Source organism: Rhea americana, unplaced genomic scaffold (assembly GCF_003343005.1).
Source record: "Rhea americana isolate MKP2758 unplaced genomic scaffold, rheAme1 scaffold_121, whole genome shotgun sequence".
Lineage (NCBI taxonomy): Eukaryota > Metazoa > Chordata > Aves > Rheiformes > Rheidae > Rhea > Rhea americana.
The window spans coordinates 1233462-1253668 of NW_028185273.1; positions in this window are offsets into that span (position 1 = coordinate 1233462).

Here is a 20207-nt window from a genome sequence, read left to right on the forward strand (position 1 = left end):
ATTCATTTTACCAGAAAATCTGGTTAAAAACTTAAGCTTCCTTAGCAATACTAAGTATTTCAAAGGGTTAATCACCATAGCCACTTCAGCTGAGTCATACTTGCTGCGTCTTTAACGGAGTCATTTGTAATTCCGGAGCTCTAACAGTTTACTTAATGCGATACCAGCAATCATACCAAAGATCAAACCTGCAGGCGTAGGGAAAGGGGACAGGAACCGTGTGGGATGACGTTCGGCCCACGTGTCACGGTTTAAGGCTAGCCACCGCCTGAGAACTTCTGAGCGTCAAGTCCAGCCTGTTGAATAGCCACCATAGCCACCAGCTAGCAAATGGCCATTGCTTTGCTCATTCCTTTTTGAACCCTTTTTATACTATCTGTGCCACAGCATCCTGTGGTACTAAGTGCCATAATTTCATTACATATCTGTGAAAAAACTTTCTTTAAAGCTTTTCTCCACTAATTTCACTTACTGCTCGTTCCCTTTTGAGAAATATTGGATTTTTCTCCTTTTTTCTATTCCAGTTAGTGTTTTTAATTTCACAAAGTTTTATGATTTTTTTTTTTGCTTGCTGATGAGATCTAGTTCGTATGGTTTTACTTTGTATGGAAACCATTTCATATCTGACCATCCTCATCCTGCTCATCTTAGTCTTTTCCATATTCCTTTTGAAATAGGATAAGAGCTACATGCAGAAATCAAGATAGATTTATCCAATAGTATAATTGCATRTTCTTTTTTTCTTTGATTCCTGTCCTGAATGTTCGTAAGGACATTTGCCTCTTCGAGTGCCACTGAGCTAAGTCTCCAGAGAATTGTTACTGCTCCACCATAATTCCTTCTGTGAGTGGTGATAGTAAAAATAGCACTCATTACTGTGCGAGAGTAGTTTGGGTTATGTTTCCCATGTGTGCYCACCTTCTAGCATTTATCAACAYTGAATTTCATTTGACATTTCATTACTACTTCACCAAATCTTGTGGGATCCCTCTCTAACAATTRTTTTTAGTCATTCTGAATAATTTTGTGACTCTTTCCAGATCCCGCTGATCCCAATTCTGATTTTAAGGGATCCTAAGAAACCTCCCTGCTTTAGAAAGGCTGTCCATTTATTCCTTTTCCATATATCATAACCTTCAGTCAGGTACAGGAAATCCTTCTTGCCTGTCATTTGACAATTTTGTTAAGAGGCTAAGAGGGGGGACCTTACTGAAACTTTTGCAAAAATCCAAATATATATGATATCACCAGAATCGTCTGTAACTTCATGCTAGGTGGTTCCATCAAAAAATTCTAGTGACATCTGTAATGCCAGACTTCTTTCTACAAAAGCTGTTTATTTTTTTTGACCCTGAAGACTTTTAACTCCAGAACCTATTATAGGGAGTTGCTTAACCAATGCARCCTTAATTAATTAATCTTGAAATCATAAGACTAGGTAATTTTAAGACTAAGTTGTTTTAAGCACTTGTCATGTAGGGGTTTGGTCATATTAATTTTCAGGCAACATTAACCCCCCCCCCAAGATATTTTTTCAGCACATATTCTGTCATAGCCATAGCTATGTATACATGCAGTAGCAACACATTAAGGTAGATTTTTTTTATCATTAATTGGGATTGTAAGAAACAGAGTGAGTAGTTTATGCTATAGCAAGAAAGCTATGCTCAAGAAAGCTGGCGATTAGTGTATTCTAATTATGTGTCTTGGGATTAAGTCACTCGGGAGGAGCCCTTTCCAATTCTAAACCCTTTTCCTGGTACTTCCATTAAGAGCAGCCACAGATGGTGAAATTGTTCACCTTTCCTTAGTGAGGTCCTTTTTAATTCCTTTTTTAACCTTAGCTTTGCTGTCACCCATAGTCCTCTTTATAGGAAATTCAACTCAACAAATAACAGTCTAGACATTGTATAAAGAAAACAAATGCCATTTTCTGCCAGAAACATTAACAGGAAATAATAAGAGATATCACTGAAACACTGGTAAGTATTGGTAAGTTCCAGCTATTATCTTTTTATTCCTAAAATCCTCTAAACTGCTGCCAGAATGAAACGGTAGAAGTCATGATCCCAGAATAATTATGGTTTTAGTTATTTTCTTGAATCTGCTGATTATACTGCCCTCTTCTTTTAAAATTACTGTTAGTTTTTAGTCTTGTAGTAAATGTTCAGAAAACTGTTCACAGTAGGAAAAATAATACAAAGATTTTCTATTCCCAGGAGGAATCAAATAGAATTTTAAGTAGGCTGACCACAGCTTTTATTCCTACATAATGATTTGACTTAAGAAACTAATTCACATAAGTAAGTAGTCAAAGAGTAATCTTTCATAATATTGTTTTTCCTAAGAGAGGATTAAAATACATTTATACCATGTTATTTCAAATATGATCTTGCTAATGGTAATAGTGGATCCATTAGTACAAGCAAAATTTGCTAAAGGTAACCATACAGCAACACTTCAATAAAATATGATTGTTTAATAATTAAATTGTGTATACAGTAAATATGCACCATTCCAGTCCAGTAGCCATAGTAAGACAGTATAATTTTGTTAATTTTTGTAGGTGTAGGGAGTGTAAATTCAAGCAAATACCAACAGTGAGAAGGATGCAATGCATGGGGTTTTTTTTTGTTTTGGAAGTGCCTAGTTTGGCAACAGTTATACAAATCATTATGTGTAAAATGACATTTAGAAGTTTATATTGTCAGTTTAATTCCATAAGCCAAGCGAATTCCTGATGTTACTTGTCAGATATTGATTGCAGTCACTTAAAAGTTAATCCATGCTACTGCCTAAACAAGAACACATTATCTCCTACCAGTTGTTATAAACATTGATGCTTAACAAGGAGAAGAATCCTAATGTCTTTATAAACCAAAAAGACAAATTAACTCGTGCTTTACATGCCTAACAGAATTTTCATTGCATTGCTTAGATTTCATTGCTGAGCATTTTTCTACGCTCAGCAGAAGGATTTAAGTTATTGATGGGTTTGTTACATGCCTCATAAAATAAAGGTTTCAGAAAACAGTAATTCATTCCACTAGGCTACACAGTCTTTTGAATGACAAACAGATAGGGAACAGTATCTTACCAATTTTGAGTCTTTCCCTTAATGCTGTGAACAAGAAGAAATAAAAATAGAGGCCTGGCCAGTGAAAGCACACCCTGAAAGTAAGTATAAATCATCCCCAAAGTTAATAGTATTCATAATAAATTGAGAGGCAGGATGCTTAATGAGAACATTTTTAGTGAGGATACTTCCCAAGCTGTCCAGCGTAGCCCAGCAATTAATTGCAATGGCTAGTAGCCCCAAAATTATTTTCGGACAAAAAGCTTTTAGATATATCAACTGGATCTATAAAAGGTAAAGGTTTGTGGTAGCTGCCTCACCAAGTGAGTACAATCCCAAATTCCCTGTATGATGTGTAGGAGTTGGGTGCTTTAGAGTGGAGTATGTGGTGGTGAGGAGAGAGTTTGGTCTGTAATCCTGGAAGGTGAGGACTAATCTGTCTCTTGAATGGTTTCTTTTAAAGAAGTGATGGACCTTTTTTTTTTTTTTTTTGATAGCAGATATAGTTATTGTGGAAAACTTCATTGTATGCCAAGAGATCAAAGGATGCTTTGCCCACTTCCTAAAAAATGAACGCAGCTGCCTAACTGGAGATTGCTTTCAGATAGTGATGCTCTTCCTGCTAAAGCTGTGCTGGAGACCATCAAGGTCAAAGTCCAGTGATCAGAGCAGCCAAGTACCTGTAAAATTCTTGCCTTCAGGACTCTGCGGTTTTACATTCAGCTATCATTGACTAAACCCAGAAACAGTCTCTGAAGCAAGGACCTCAACCCTGAACCTCTCCTAACAATGAGGTTTAGGAAAATCCTAAACATTAGCCTCCTGAAACTTTCTGATACATGATGTCTGAACAGATGTAAACATGGTAGATGCATTATGCTGTTCATTATGGACAAGATGGATTCAGTTCAAGAAACTGCAAAAGCACAGCTCTAAATAACTGGAGAATCTTAGTGGTGAAATGTGGGTGCCTCAGGATATTCATACACATATTCATAGGTAAGGATTTTAGGCAAGACACTCTTAAAGAAGCCTAAATCCTACCTACAAGCTAATTTAGAGACTTTGTGGATGTTCTTGCTGACCAGTGATGCATTCAGAAAGCATTATCTCACAGCTCTAGCTGATCTTTCCTCATCAGCTGCGTATTATACACTGCCATTGCTGTCCTAACAAGCAGTGTCTCATCCTAACCACACAGATTTCTCCTACATAGTACCTATTTTGCTCTAGCTGTCAGGGAATAGCACCCCACAAAATTGTGTTTTTCACTTTTTGGAATGTCTGGCTACTCAGAAAACTATTTGTTTTCTGGGCATGCTATCTAGCAAAATCTGTCCTCTTACAGAGACATCTTAATCAAGCAGCCCCTGCTTTCTTAGAAGCATTGAAAAGAGCATTCGAGGAGTTTTGTTCTTCCAGAGATACATATACCTAGTCTCATTGGCAGGAAGTAGCCTATTGTTGATAATCAGTAATAATATAATATTGATAACTGAAATGGAAATCCTAAAAAAATGACTGTACAAAAGAAAACTTATCAGCATGTATCCCAGTAATTCATAACACTCTTTAGGAATACAAATGAGTTTAACATGTACGATAACAGAGAGGCAAAGTAAGTAGGAGTAATTCCTGATCACAATTACCTTGCTTGCTGTATTACTGTGTTGACTGTTTCCATGCATTCATTATTTCCCAATGAAAATGCACTGTAAATTTTAAGCTCACAGTCCTGAAGTTTCTGTGTTGCATAGGATGTACTTTTTTAGATGAAGTAAGTTATTTTCTAAAACATTTTCTAAAACTAAATTTTAGGAACATAAAAATATGTGAAATTGAGGAAAAAATGCATCTCAGCATTTATTTTTCAGGGGGAAATATTGACACTGTTTTCCTAGAAGAGTGAATGATGCCATGCCCTAGAAGCACCTTGCAGCTAGACCAGATTTCTCAAACTTTGTCATGTTCATGGTTGTTCCAGGGAACTGCTCATGGAAAACTCACAGACTGCTTCACCCATTATATAGACCAGTTAGTAAACATATAAAATGATGAATAGCCACTTCAAGTGTGGAAAAGTAGCCTTAGTAAAATACCAGTGCACATTATTTCCAGTTGTGTTGATGATATGCATTTCAAACTTACTTTTATGACAAGATCTCTATCCTTCATACCAGCTCTTCTCCTGCCTGTTCTTCCTTGACCTCTCTTAAGGCTACTTGATCCTTTTCTTTCCCTCACAGTATTTCTTGCTGCATAAATTATCCAGCCAATGACTATCTTCTACAGCTTCTACTGAGTGTACTTTTGTTTTTCATGCTAAAGGGATTTATTTAATTCTCTAACCTTGTGTTTACGGAAAAAGTGCATTTCTTGCAGTTTCCTCATTTCTGATATCTGAAAGATAAATCTAAACTCTTTTAGATTTATGTCTTGTACCTTTCTAATGGTTAACCTGAACTCTTGTGTAAGTAACTGTGAATAAAAAATAGAATCTACATTGCAGAAGCAGCTAACACTGGAAGTCTTCAATGTGTGGTCTCTATGGACAATCTCAGGCTGGTATACTTGCAACAGAATATCAATTTTTCAGAATATAATTCTGTTCCTATTATATACATCAGATTACATTTCAGTCTTTCATTTCTTTCCAATATTAATAATTTATTTTGCAAGATATCTCTATGAATTTTATTTTTTCTCCAAGAATTTCTCTTGCAATTTCACTGAAATTGAAAAATAGATCTTTTGGTATATCAAACTAAGTCCCTGGACAGGAAGGGGAGTAAAGGACTTCTTTAAAAGCTAGAATTATTGAAAGAATATATTATATGGGCCATATAAAATATGTATTTTCTTTTAAATGTGAAGAAAACATTATCTTGAAAATGGGGCTAACATAGCTGAAAATTCAGCAAAAATACACTAGCAGTTGAAAACTCAACTTATTTTTAATCTGAATTTGTAAAATATAGAAGTATATAGTTGCTTTTAAATTAGTCACTTTAGACAAATATAATTTAAGAAAAAACAAAWAAGGTTGAAATAGCTTATCTTTCAATACAGTATTCCGTGTATTAGATAATTATCTTGATTTCTTCAAGTCTTGGACCTTCCTAACCTACCTACAGGAAGGTGATAGTCTCAGAGTTATTGAGATATTGTCCATTATTAGAATGGAATACATACAAGTACTTATGGCCAGACCTTCCGTAATAATAATAATTTTAATATCAGCAAATATAATTCAATCTTTCATATATAGAAACATTATTTGTAAATAGAATTAATACCTGCCAATGAGATAGATGCAATATTTAGAAATGTTTCTTCATATACATCTGTTGGGGAAAAGAAACAATATCTGAAGGCCAAAGAAAAGCTAGATTGTGAAAAAGTTTTGACAATGAAAATAAACCTAAAGTCATAACAAACAAGAAAGGATGTCATATTTTTTGTATATTATTTACATCTTCCTGCTTGCAAAAGTAGATTTTATTAAAATTCACTAAGATATGTATCATAGAATTCTTCAATTAGCTTAAATTATGCAAAATTCACCTTTAAATATGCATTCCAAATATTTTATCTTGTATTTTTTACGTAGAAAGCTCCCTGAAAGCAAAAGGAAACTAGGCCTGACAGAAGCTTGAGCAAGAGTATTTGAGCTACAGGAAAACTATGTTAACGCTTACCATTCAAGAAGTTTGCAGATGATTTCTCTCTGAAGCAACATATATATGTAAAGCAAACACAGATATAACAATTTGAATCCTTATCTGATGCTTTTATCAGTAAGTTTGTGTGACGTGGGAAGTCACCAGTTATGTCATCTGGTGGCTTGGTCTGTGTAAATGGAGGCTTATTTAAAAGAAGAGGGTATGCATCGGTCAGTGTGGGAGGAGCATCAATATTTATCAAATGACCCTTGAAGCTTTCTTTTTTTAATACATCTGGTCAAAGCTCATCCATTTTCATTTCTGGCTGCAAATGTACCTGGCATTCCAGAAGTTTTTCTAATGCAATATCTTAGAGTAGTTTCAGTTTTGTTAGGTGGTCACTAGAGGGTACTTGTTTACCTATTTGCAATGAACTAATTGCTTTTAATGGAAAATTTAAACATCACTGAAGAAGAATACTGTCTACTTATGAAGATTCACTGTACTAATAAATGTTTTAAAAAATTAGAATTGGTGTATAAAGTGTAGCAGACTATGATCAGCACCTAATGCAATAAGCGGCAGCATAAGATTTGCGTGTGCTTTCTTTTTGAAATATAAATCATGCTTTGTTTTCTGCACTTATTTTGAAAGTGGTATGAAATTGCTTGGTTTGTTTGAACTAATTCTCAGATGACTCCCTGGCCCCATCTACATTAGACTGAAAGTCAGACTATACAGTCCTTGGATGTTGGAACAGTTTCTGTGGCTAGCATTTTTATATGGAACAATGTTTCTTCGTGCTAGCATGTATCAGTCAAATTATCTTACCACATATATTAAACTGCATAATTGTACAATATGGGGAAAGTAGCTCATACAGCCCAATCACTGTTAAGTTCTGAGTGATTTCATCTTCTTGCTTCAGAATCCATCAGCCTGCTGATTTTCAAACAAGGGATTTGATTTGTGGTTCAAAGTGGCACATTTTCAATGCTTTTCTATCATTTTGATCCCACAGAAGGTGGACAGCACCAAAATATTTAGAGTAAAGGTATTTAAATAATCTAAATTGACAACCAAAAAGAATGCAGCTCCTGATTCTGAAGCTCATATTTCCAAGCATGATGAAACACCAAACGTTGTGACTCAGCCATAATAGCTCTGTTTACGACTAGGATGGCTTAGTGACTCAAGGTGGTGGATGAAGAACAGCTTTATAACCTAGCAACAATCAAGCAACTTGGAAATGTCTCCCTATAGAAGCTAACATTACTACATAATTCTGTTTGTATATTTTGTTGAGTATGGATCTCTATCTCAGTAAACAGAAAACAGGTGTACACACATTAATAATGTAAATGATAGCTGAGGTTTTACAGCACAATATTATTATCTTTTTAAAAAAATAAGGAAACTGAGAAAAGGGAGCCCTATTTGAAAAATAAGGAACATGAGAAAGACTTGATGGATTTAGAAGTATAACTTCAGTTATTTTCCGGTATTGTCATACAGTGCTTGAGCCATGAAATGTGTTGCTTATGTGTTCACAGTCTACTTTCAGAAGGTCTGTGCCCTAGTTTGTTAATATAGAGGTGGTTGGAATTTAATTGACATAATGGTTTTTCGCCAGAAAAGCTAATTTTCTCAAAATCAAAARTTCTTATGTAAATGTTCATATCACTATGCCATTTTCTGTTGGGAAGCTTCAAAACGAATGACTTTAAGAAGGGCTTTCTGCAGTCACTAAGTCATCTGATAACTCAAGTACTCACATCATGTCATTCACCAGTTAAACAAATTCTACCTCTAAGTCAGGTAAGCTTTTTGTTCCTATTGTTCCTGCTAAAAGATTTCTCCAGTATCTGACTGTACCTTACAATAGTTAGGAACCTTTCTCTAATTTCTGATCCTCTAAATTTATTCCTGGTTTAGGGATGACCATTTGCTCTTGGTAATATTGTTGTCTATTTTAAGTTGTTCTTCCCTCACCATGGTATCTCTACTGATTTACTTTAAAGAGGTCAATGATAGCCTTGATTTTACCAGACTCAGCAAACCAAACTATTGTATTTTGCTCTTCCAAGAATYCTAACAGACTCTCAGAACCTGTTCGAGTTTGCTCATACTATTTCCATGTCAGCAATATCTAGCCACATAAGTATCAGAACTTTCAAAAATGCCAGATGTACTTTACCATTTAATTTCAGAACATTTAATGGGTCTAGTGAACCCATTTTAACCCTTTCTGTTGCCCTTGCATGCTTCCAACTATTCATAGACAAATAGTGCTTTTAAAACTTCATCCTATCTCCTTTCTGACTGTGTGCTCGTGGGCCCCGGTGGGATGCACCTAGGAATACTGAGGGAGCTGGCGGATGTTATTGCTAGGCAACTCTCCATCAGCTTTGAAAGGTCATGGAGAACAGGAAAGATGTCTTAAGGACTGGAAGAAAGCCACTGTCACTCCAGCCTTCAAAAAGGACAAGAAAGGTCCAGGAAACTATAGGCCAGTCAGCCTCACCTCCATTCCTGGAAAGGTGATGCAACAGCTCATCCTGGATGGCATCTCTAAGCATGTGGAGGAAAAGAAGGTGATCAGGAGTAGCCAGCATGGATTCACCCAGGGGAAACTGTGCTTAACCAATCTGATAGCCTTCTGTAACAGAATGATTGGCTGAGTAGATGAGGGGAGAGCAGTGGATGTTGTCTACCTTGACTTCAGCAAGTCTTTTGACACTGTCTCCCATAACATCCTCATAAGCTCAGGAAGTGCAGAGTAAATGAATGGACAGTGAGGTGGATTGAGAACTGGCTGAAAGGAGAGCTCAGAGGGTCGTCATCAGTGGCAGTCTAGTTGGAGGCCTGTAGCTAGTAGCTAGCAGTGTGCCCCAGGGGTTAATACTGAGTCCAGTTTTGTTCAGCTTATTCATCAATGACCCAAATGAAGGGACAGAGTCTCCTCAGCAAGTTTGCTGGTGATACCAAACTGGGAGGAGTGGCTGATATATCAGAGGGCTGTGCTGTCATTCAGAAGGACCAGGACAGGCTGGAAGAGTTAGGTGGAGAGGAACATCGTGAAGCTCAACAAGGGGAAGTGAGGGTTCCTGCACCTAGGGAGGAGTAACCCCATTCACCAGCACAGGCTTGGGGCTGAGCTGCTGGAAAGCAGCTCTGCAGAGAAGGACCTGGGAGTGCTGGTGGACAACAAGTTGACCATGAGCCAACAATGTGCTCTTGTGGCCAAGAAGGCCAATGGTCTCCTGGGGTGCATTAAGAAGATTGTTGCCAGCAGGTCGAGGGAGATGATCGTGCCCCTCTCCTCCTCCTGGTGAGGCCTCATCTCGAATGGGTGCCCAGTKACAGAACAAGAGGCAATGGGCACAAACTGAAACATGGGAAGTTCCACCTGAATATAGGGAAAASCTTCTTAACTGTGAGGGTGACAAAACACTCTGAACACAGGTTGCACAGAGAGGTTGTGATGTCTCCTTCTCTGSAGATATCCAAAACCCACTTGGACATGAACTTGTGCAATGTGCTCCAGGTGACCCTGCTTGAGCACGGGGGTTGGCCTAGATGATCTCCAGAGGTCCCTTCCAACCTCAGACATTCTGTGATTCTGTGATTCTGTGAAGAGGTAGTGTAATGTGAGGAAAGAAGAACTCCAAGAAGCAATTGTGTCAGCCAGAGCAGTACCTAGACTACAAACAACGTGGAGATAAATTAATGGATTTTATATTTTATAAATTTAGCCACATAAGTATTTAAAGCTTCCTTAAACATTTAAAAGTCATTATGTGCTAAATCAAGAATAGGCCCTGATCGAATAAATGAGAATTAGCTGCTTAAATAGCTTGAGGATCTGAACCTGAGTCATTTAGCCATTTTTAAGAATTAAATTTTTAAGACTAACAATAAAACATTAGGAAAACTGCCTGTGAAAAGAAATTCACAGGAGTGGCTAAAGTGACAGAGCTGAAGGAGGAATGAAAAATGTTCCATAAATTACATGGCAACTAGAGGGGGATAATACTTGAGCACAGTAAACAACCCTGTAACAGAGGGGAAAAAAAAGGTGGAAGTAGACAACTTACAGAATCAAAAACAGCAGAGAAATGAAAGAGAATGAAAGTAAAAAAGATCACTGCAAGATATTTTAGTGAAAATAAATCCATGGAGTGGAAAAAGAGTGAAGGGCTTGCAGTGATGAAGTCAAAGTAAAGATTTTAGATGTTACATCTAATGAGTCCAAAGCTGAGGTAAAAAAAAAAAAAAAAAAAAGAAAGAAAAAGAAAAAGACTTAAAAAAATGATAAATGGAAAGACAGGGGAGGGGTCTTTTACAGGGTGTTTACATATCATGGTACTGTGAGAAAAGGAGAGTGGAGAATAGTTAAGAAATTAGAAAAATACTGTTCAAGTATATTCCTTCCTGAAAGCAAGTTGTGTTTTAATGAGATTCCTTACCAGCTGAAGTTTAGAAGAGATTCAACATAATGTCAGAATGCACCAGCTACTCAGTTCTGCAAAAGGTGAAGTTATTTGAGAAATTCACAATTTCATCAGTTTAGAAGAATTTCATCAGAAATATCATCCAAATATATCTAGTTGGATATATTTTGGAAAATTTGTTGATTTTTCTTTAACATTTTCTCTTCTAATGACTTAATTTCCATTTTCTGGAATACAGATACTGCACTGTATTTCAAGGCAAGAACCAAGATTAATGTTGCTAAAATCATGTAGAATCTATTTCTAAAGATACAACCTGTATTAAACTCAAAATTTCTGTTTGCACTACCCTATCTTTCCAATGCGTGTGTCACTTCCATTAAAGGGAAGAAAATTTTTGTTATCTCAATTCATTATCACTTCATTTAACTAAAATATAAAAGGTAAAAGCACACTGCAAACAATGTATTTCACCCCTGATTCCTGAATAGATATTTATTTTTACTTAGGGAAAGTTCTGACAACTATGCTATAGCAAACTTCAGTGGGATGTCAGTGTGACACACTATCCAGTATATTTAAGGCATTACTATATATTTTAAAGAATCATAACACTTCGATAAAACTACTTAGAACAAGTCATTATGGATCACCTTGACTCTTTTGGCCAAGGCAGAAACAAGCTCACAATCCTTTGTTTCTTCTCTACTGTGATTTCTGATATAAATTAGAATATCAAAATTTTCAAATCTGTTCTAATATAGATTAGAAGAGTATCAGTCTTCAAGCCACCAGTTCTGTGCCAAGAACATTACTAAGCTTTGCAAATGCTCTGCGAAAGAGAGATGGCATTGAGCTACTCCATTCCTAGCACAGGATTCTCAGGTACTGGGCATGTAAAGGCTGTTTTGGCTGTATGTTTGCCATTTCACGAAACCAGAAAGGCATAACGGGATGCCTTTGGTGGAAACTGTGTCCCTAAGTTTTCAAAACTACAGAGATTCAAAAATGTAGAACTCATTTCTTGGTTCTGTAATTGTCCTAGTATTTGACAAATGTTTGGCTTTTTCTAGTATCTTGTATTGAGTGATAAACACGTATAATATATTGAGTTTCTTTTCCTTGAAGTCTGACCAGCTTGTGTGCTTTCCCTAAGCATATTGTATTGAGTCTCAGACAGCTTATTTGAATATGTCTTCAATGTAAAGTAAGAACATGCACATACTAATAAKTCAAAATATCTGTATGCCTTAATCTGAACAAAATACAATGTAAAAACAGAACTCTAGAAAAATCTCAGTTGTATTTTATCTGAAGATAAAGAAAAAGGTAGTTTCCTATATTATTAGTTATTATATTTGCTGTGATCAAAACCTGTTGATTTTATTGGAAGTACTTATGATGGAGAAAACATGTACTAACATTACATAATTATTTCAGAAGTATTTAGTAAAACTGTGCTGATTTTGCCAATAGTCAATATTTGGTTGATGGGAAAAGTAATAGGAGTGCTTATTACATAGTTATGGTTAGGAAGAGAAACTTTTATCTGAAATGAAAATGGATTTTTAGATTAAAAAAACTACCAAAATAGCTATGAATAATCTTTTTCATTTGATCTCAAGAGTTCCAAGGAATGACATGTGAATTACAGAAAGTTAGCAGGAAATTAAGTTTCTGTTTTTCACAAGTTAGTAGAAAACCCATACTTGTATGCACGGTTCAGGGTATTTCTGCACCGAAAAGAAATCTTAAACCCTATGTCAGGTGAAGAAAGAAAGTGGAAAGTTTTTACTATGGGGAGGCCTAGAGTTAACCTAAACTGCCAGCCTTAGTGAAGACACAGTTTGATTTCTCTTCGTTGTTCCTTTGGCTTAGGTTAGGTAACCTGGCACAGTCTGCTGGAGTTCAGAATATGACTTGTTTGCAATATAGGTAGATCAGATCACAACTCGTTGTCCTGGTTGCTGAGCTTTGCAAAATCTGAAAATAAGTCACATCTTGTACAGTGGCTTTTACTGGTCGGTTATACCTCTGGCAAACATGGCCAATGCTCTAAAAATTATGATACCTGGAAAATGAAGGAAATATAGATGCAAAACAAAAGCAGTAATATATATAATGAGAATGCCTAAGGACCATTACCATAAATTCTTTTCTTGGCTGTTGCTGCTGCTGTATTATCCATTCCCCTTTGAAAATAAACACATTTATTTATTTATTTATGCAAATTATTTTTCACAAATCACTAGTCAACTGAATTGACCTTTTATGAGTTTTTTTTGCATATATGGCATTAGACAATTACACTTTGTATTCTTTTAAGAAGTTTCAAAGAAACCTACAACAGTAGATACTCCATTAAAATTGTGTTCCTACCTCCCCTAGACCTTCCAAAATGATTGGCCTTTCACAATATTTGTCAGCCTTGCCCACGGGGTTAAACTTCCACCTGCCTATTTTGAGTGCCCATAGTGATTGCATTACTTAAATAAAGCAACAAATGTGACACGTATATGCCAATCAATTATATTGCATAGGAAGTCACTAGAAAGCAGTGTGCTTACTTTTGGAAAAGCGAAGACCATATCCGTTAATATATGACTCATTCTGTTTACTGAGGATGATAAGACATTCAAAAAATAATTGTTTTCCTAAGAGCATTGCTAAATATACATCGACATCATCAGTCACGTCATCTGAAAATATAATTATCTTGCCATGAAAAATGAAAATATAGCTGAGAGGTGCTGAAACACAGGAATGTGTTAGAAAGATTTGTACATGTTTGTGTCTAAAAGACTCTTGGATATACACATCAGCAGTCTATAAAATGCTCCTAGCCTTTCAGCTGGGGCATGGTAACTAAGGTATAAGATCATGCACGGGCTGTATGACTTCTGGATCAGAGCTAGGTCATGTCTTCCCTATGTTACAAACTGGCTAAAAGATCTGGAAAGACTGCAGCTGCCACCTCCATCTATCCTAGCCTTAGGCTGGATAAGGATCTCTGTGCTTTAAATATTTACATTGAGTTCCTTTGTCGTGTTTATAACTTTATTAAAAACTTTATTATGTGGATTGTGGATTGTAAATATTAGCTTGGATTTTAATAATGTTATTGTAAACAATAAAATGGTACTTTGTTTACTTTCTGATTCAATCTAAATTAAAATAATATGTTGTTGGAAACAACACAGCAAGAACTAAATTGCAATYGATGACAGCACTCAACATATGCATGCAGTTTGTTTCTGCACTCTTTTGGAAACAGAAGAGAAAATTGGTCATGCAATTGCACAAAATCATCGGTCTGTCTGCTTATGCCACTTGCACTGAACTGATCTATAACTTTGGGGTAATAAAGCTGATGAGTCTGAGCTCAGGGGAAAAGTATATTAGTTTCTGTTTATTGTAGACGTATGGGTTTGACAAATTCTGAAGAAAAAGAGGAAGTAGAGCAAAGTACTAGAGAAAGCAATAAGGGGAGTAATAGATGAAAATAAGCTCAATAAGAAAAAAGATAGCACTGTAGTATGTTAGAAAAAAAATCAAGAAAACGTGAGGTAATTATATGACAGAGTTGTGAACTGATTGGATCAGTTTACTGGTACCACACAAGGGGACCAAAGGACTGATAGTAGAAACCAATTTGTTGCCCTCTACTGTAGCCAGATTCAGTCACCAGTTCACAGAATTACAGAATGGCTGAGGTTGGAAGGGACCTCTGGAGACCATCTAGGCCAACCCCCGTGCTCAAGCAGGGTCACCTGGAGCACATTGCACAAGTTCATGTCCAGGTGGGTTTTGGGTATCTCCAGAGAAGGAGACTCCACAGCCTCTCTGGGCAACCTGTTCCAGTACTCTGTCACCCTCACAGGAAGGAAGTTCTTCCTCATATTCAGGCAGAACTTCATTCATTTTTGCCTGTTGCCTCTTGTCCTGTCGCATGGCACTACTGAAAAGAGTCTGGCCCATCCTCTTGACACCCTCCCTTCAGATACTTATACACATTGCTAAGATCCCCTCTCAGTGTTCTCCAGGCTGAAGAGGCCCAGCTCTCGCAGCCGTTCCTCACAGGGCCGATGCTCCAGTCCTCTGATCATCTTTGTAGCCCTACGCTGGACTCTCTGCAGTAGCTCCATGTCTCTCAGTTGTTCTTTGCTCAAAGATAGCAGCCAGATGTTACAACCAGAGCTCTTACACCCCAGACATAGTGCGTGCATACAGATCTTTGTTTCACCAGCCTTACAATTCAGTTCATAGTAAGAAGTAACAGGTAGCAGGAGCAAAGGGGAAAAAAAACATGCAAACTCAGTCTTTGTGAGTAAGGCAGAACCCATTATAATGTTAATCATTTTTACTGTCCTCTGCCATAACTGAAACTGAAAGTACTTGCAAGTTTTCATTTTTTCCATGGTTTCACAGGGACATCAGGTCCTAGATATCATGTTTAAACCTGAATTAAATATCAGAACGCTAGCAAGGCATTTAGGAGAACAAAGTTGGTCTGTTGATTTGGACACATGCCTGTTATTTACATGATCTGAGTTCAGTTCTCTGATCTTCCATAGACTCTTCAGATGATGGACACAAGTCATTTAGAGCCTCAGGACTGCTCACTGTCCTGCTCCTTCAGAGTCCTAGATTTTGAGAGCTTTTTAAATTGTTGTCTTTTGCTAATCCTACCAAAGTCCCTCAGATAGTGAGTAAGCTGCCAAAACTAACAACTTTCAGAAAATTCTGCAAATGCTTCTTTCCTTCCCCACTAAGTAGCTCCTTTCCTCTTTTAGCTGTGCCATGTTGGCCTGAGAGTCAACTGTCATTGCCTGTATGAGAAAATTCTAGGAAGCTCTTTACAGACGAGGACTTTCTTATTGTCCCCCACCAACTACAGCTTGAATATATAGTTATGTTCTGCTTAGTCTAAGCCCCGAYAGCCCCTATGAGGGTAGTCATACATAGTATTGCTGGTACCAAATGGAACGGAGTTTTCCCTTAAAGCCAATGATTACAACTGCTTAATGTTGTTTGATGAGGTACCAGTGATATTGCTGCAACCAATAGCTATTAATAACAAGTGGTTACCAAAGCATTTTCTCTTTCTTCCATACTCTCTCTCTCTCCTCTAATGGGCCATTATTTTTCTAGACTGACCTACTCAATGACCCTAGAACAAGGATTATGTGTGACTAGGCTGTGCTAACAAAACATTGGTTATGTTATCAGGAAGCTGCAATTTTAAGACTACTTTAAAAAAAAGGGGTGGGGGAGGAGAATGTGGCAGAGGGCCATAACAGTGCAAGCACAAGGTATCAGAGGTGCCCAGCAGAACTAAAAAATGTTCAGTTCTGATCACTAAAGATCACTTAAAGCTGCATAGAATTAGTTTTAGAGCATAACTTGAGTATGTGTAGAATTGCATGGTTATCTATTGCAGATGCCCGTGACTGTTGGCAAAGGTGGGGTGATGTTTAGACTGCAGTGAAAGCAACTAGTCACACACACGCCTCTGCTTCAGAAGAGGGTGTGCAGAATTCAGCACTCTCGTATCCTGCACTGCGGCATATGTAAGTATTACCCTATTATCATTACGAGGGATGTACCTCTGTCACTCATGCTTGGTCTAGTGTTCTGATGATTARCGTTGGTCTAGGGTCCTTCCTTTGAGGCTCGGTTGTAATGTGTATGTAATAGTGTCTCTGTGATATGACTAGAAAAGGAACAAGCAAGATCTGGATCCATTAAAATCTGTGATATCTTCTGAGAGACTTGATCGGGCACTATGTATTCCCATCTCCTAATTTCAAGTATGCAATAATCTGTGTGTGCTGTAGTCTAAAAGGTACATCCTTGTTAAATAATGTAATACAWATCATGGTATGTGTAGAAAAGCAGGACTCTAGCCCCCTAAAAATGAAATTTTAGCATATCGCAGAGYGCTGAACTGTGGCTGCTGTCATCACTGATAGTGCCTGTTCTTGCTGCTGCAGCTGGCAATGCCTAGCAAAAAAAGCTTGGGAAACCTTGGTCTAACATGTGTGACTCAGTGAGTCTGGTGTAACTGAGTCTGAGGCCAGAAAGGACACTTAGATACTTCATACATGATTGATTGAATAAAACTAGAAGATAACCAGCTCTATATTTAGTTCCTTCTGCCCATGGGAGTCAGGATCATGCTTACATAGTCCTCAAATGAAAGATGCAATACAGATTCGATAATGAGATCTTTAGGTGATAAAAACATAGATCAGCCATAATAGGAGARGAGTGCTTGCCCGCTGTAGTGTCATAACCACTTATTTTTATTTTTCTCTAGAGGCCTTGTACACTTCAGTACGTTTTTTTTGTGTATTGTAATGGACTTCCCGTTAACATCATCATATATTTTCCTAATAATTATAAATCCTTTGTGGTTTTTATCCATTTATGAACCTTTTCATAACTTCTACTTATCCTACCCTTCTGTGACCTTTTGAATGTTATCTTCTCTAATAATAAAACCAAAAGTGTGGTATGGTACTAGCAAGAGTACAGGAGCAATCTAGTCATGGTAGACTGAAACTTTGCATAGACTAATTTCCCCTTTTCATAGTTTTTCCAAGATATGGAAATAAACTGATTTCTACCTCAACTATAYATAAAAAAGCTTAAATTGTGAGAAAGAGGATACAGAGTTTTTCTGTTAGATGATGCACAGGAAAATGGACTCATCTGACAATTAGAAGTTGCTCTGTTGCTTTTGAAGATACTGCTTTAAAGGCATTTGAGTCAATTGCTGATGATAGATAGGCACTCAGAATTTAAGGGGACAAACAACTGGCCTTATAGGAGCAGCAAAAGTGGGCATTAGCATATGGATTTGTACAAAAGCAGTTGAACAACTTGCTTCTGCACAGGCAGGAATSTGTATATTGACTCAGAGAGTGTATTAACTCTGAAGATCAGACACCTGCATGTTAACCAAAGAGTGTTTTGAGAGTGGACAAGAGGAAAACCAAGGCACACTTATGCATATAAATGRTGTTTAAAGTATGTCACCTCATAGGGAAGTTTAGCTTCTTAGAAACCCTTATGGAGGGGCCTCTTTGTGTCTTCCTGAGGTATTTTTCTTCCTTTTGAAACCTGTAAGAATCCTTACTCCCCCCAAAGCATCAAACATTTGCAGATCCCTCCTCCTCCTGTTTTCCAGGGGAAGCTGTGCCTGCCTTGGTCCAGACAGGACGTATTAGGAAATCAGAAATGCACAGAAACAAAGTGCCAGTGACAAAGCAATGTACAGTTTAAATGATTGCTAAGGAGCTTCTGACCCATGGCTCCTTATCCCAAGGACAGCTCCTTTGCCACCTTGTTCTTTGTAGATTTCTTTAAAGTCAAAGGCAAGAACATACAGGAGACTAATGAAGAGCACTTAAGAGGTTCACATAGCCACAAGTGTGAAAATGGATGTCCTCGGAAGTKTGGGAGCCAAGCAGATGAAAAATTATGTACTTAAATGCTTAAACCGCTGTCTTTCAGTTCAAACATTCAACACAGTCAGATTGCAATTGAAATTAGATTGATCTAAACACACTGCATCTTGAAACATAAGATCGAAACCACTTAACAAAAACTACTTTTTGCTCTTTTGCCCTCAGTATGTAAGTACATCACACCTGGTGCTGACATAAACAGCTTTGATTTGCAGTAATAATATATTATTATAATATACGTAGAAATAATATATAATACTTTTTCTTCTTCACAGATACATTGTGCACCTACGGCATACACAGAAAGGAAGTGATCAAATAAAGTATTTCAAATGTAACTAATTTTTTGCATGTTATTCTGTGTAAGCAGCACTGAGAGTGACCAGACTAAGGCGTTGCTGTGGAAGATATATGAAGGCAACAAATCTTTACTTCTCTACTTATTACTAGCACTTATGCATCTCAAGATTTCGGATGGTCTGAATATACCAACTCTCCTACATGTTTTTTATCTTTTGTTCTGTTTGGTTAAATACATTTTTTCCTTTATTATATGTCCACTTATCCAAAAAATTTTTCTTAATGGACAAGGTCCTCCCACTGTTTTGACAAGTGACGTAGATGTATTTTGAAATTCAAAACACAGATGTAGTCAGCAACTGCCTTTAGAAGTTTTCTGCATGGTAAGGGTAAGCAAAGTTTATCCTGTACTAAGGAATATAAGCAAGAACTAGAAGGCACTCTCAATGTTGTGTAAATAAACCATGTCTGATCTGTGATTTGTGGCAAAAAGTTCTCTTTGTCTCACAGCTGCACAATCTCCTGACTCACAAATGACACAGAGTTCTTCATCACTGAAACCCAAACCCATGAAGGCAATTTGCATCTAACTTCATACTGACTTCAAAGTAATTTCAATGGATTTAGGTGCCTAATATTTTGTAGAGCTGGGCCTTAGTCTCATACATTATTCAGCCAACCATAAAGTATAAACCACAAAACTTCAATTATTAACTTTCTTTTTGTCGTTTTTATGTATTTTCTCAAAAACCAGTTGGGCTCTCAGCATAAGTAGATTCAAAACACTTTCTTACTGCCTTTTCTTCCAGGTTTATCATTCTCCATTTCAAAGTAGTTGAGAATTTAGTTTTATGTTACAATGTTTTTCCCACTAGGTACTCTAAGTAATTTTTAGCAATTTAAATACTAATGTTGAGGTATTTATGGGGGCAAATGTAACAGTCATTATACTTTTTGCAGTAACTTGAGAGTAGCTCTGTCCATTAAATCTTGTCTTACTGAAAATTAGACTATTAGCTAGAACAGCATGGCTTGTCATCTTTTGTACACATTCTATGATTTAGAAGAGAATGTCATTTTCCAGTACTATCAAGACCGGCTTTGCTGACATAGGGTTCATGCAGACTTTGGACGGAAAAATACCACACATAATCTGCAACTAGGATGAAGAGGTATCCTGAGCCATTTCTTATTTGCACAGGCTGCCTGTGTGTTTAGATAATGGTTGTGAACAACTGATTAC